This window comes from Sinocyclocheilus rhinocerous, unplaced genomic scaffold (assembly GCF_001515625.1).
Source record: "Sinocyclocheilus rhinocerous isolate Xijiao unplaced genomic scaffold, SAMN03320098_v1.1 C36591803, whole genome shotgun sequence".
Taxonomy (NCBI): Eukaryota; Metazoa; Chordata; class Actinopteri; order Cypriniformes; family Cyprinidae; genus Sinocyclocheilus; species Sinocyclocheilus rhinocerous.
Window position 1 is genome coordinate 1 of NW_015783585.1, and position 1,226 is coordinate 1,226.

Consider the following 1,226-nt stretch of genomic DNA (forward strand, 5'->3'; position numbering starts at 1 on the left):
TAAGTTACTTCAGTAAAAGTTATTTTTAAAATATTACTAACAATATAAAGTTAAATAATAACTTTCTCGTTTGAAGATCATTAAAGATTTTACAGCAAAGACATGTAAACTAGGACCTGAAGGCGGATGTTATTAAAATGGTACAAAATAGGCCTTTTACTTGCTATAAAAGTATAAACTATCAATCAGACAACAAAAGGCATGTAGATTGTGTACATTTGCGCATCAAATATGATACATTAGGCATTATAGGGTTAAAGTTAATATAGTTTGTTAATGAAAATGTCTGAAACCTAAAAACCCACCCTTATTTTCAAAAGTGCATGAAAGAAATGTTTTTTTTAATGAGACTTGACCCACTCTGATCATCTGCTCTTACTCAGTGTTCCCAGAAGGCGGCGTCCAAGGTAAACTACACCAGCACCGAGATGATAAGAGGAACCTGCACTTCTTCAGTCCAGAGTACGGCTGTAAGTGTGACCACATCTTCACTGCATTTTCTACTGGATATTTGTGTAGACCGGACGTATTTTTTGGTTTATATATTTTATATTTCCTTTTTTCATAGCATGTGAAGATGACTACGCTATTGACATCTTCTCTTTTGGGATTTGTGCTTTGGAGGTGAGATACCAACAAAGCATGACCTGGCAGTGTTATTACATACAGCACTTTACTGAACTGAAACGTGACAAGTCCCTCATGAAATAATATTTTTAAAATTGCTTCAGATGGCCGTGTTGGAGATCCAGGCAAATGGAGATTCAGTTGTGTCCAAGGAGGCCATAACCAATGCGGGCCAATCATTAGAAGACCCGCTTATGAGGGTACATGTGCACAATCGGGTTATGTTTAATGGGCATGATAGATGCTTGTCTAAATGCAATCAGACTTATGATTTTCTCTTGGCAGATGATAAAACGGGTCAAAAACACAACACTACAGACTTACATTTTGTCACATCTAGTTGCTCATATTTGCTTTAGAAAATGCAAACATTTGTGTATATGATACAGTTGTTTTTATTGGGTTAAAATTAATATAGTTTGTTAATGAAAATGTCTGAAACCTGAAAGCTAATATTTATTTTCAAAATTGTATGAAAGAACTACATTTTTAAGAAAGTTTGACCCATTCTGATCATCTGCTCTTACCCAGTGTTTCCAGAAGGGGTAAATTTGGTAAATTTTCTTTAGAAAATGTAAAAATGTATTCTTTTATATTAA

The 1,226-nt window shown here is 34.2% G+C and overlaps 1 long non-coding RNA gene across 1 annotated transcript; it reads left to right on the plus strand.

Moving 5' to 3' along the window:
- The first annotated feature begins 165 nt into the window (after window positions 1–165).
- Window positions 166–847, plus strand: LOC107736256 (uncharacterized). Its single transcript, XR_001639623.1, has 3 exons — window positions 166–470; window positions 569–624; window positions 732–847. It is a non-coding gene; the product is annotated as an uncharacterized LOC107736256 (long non-coding RNA).
- Window positions 848–1,226: the final 379 nt, after the last annotated feature.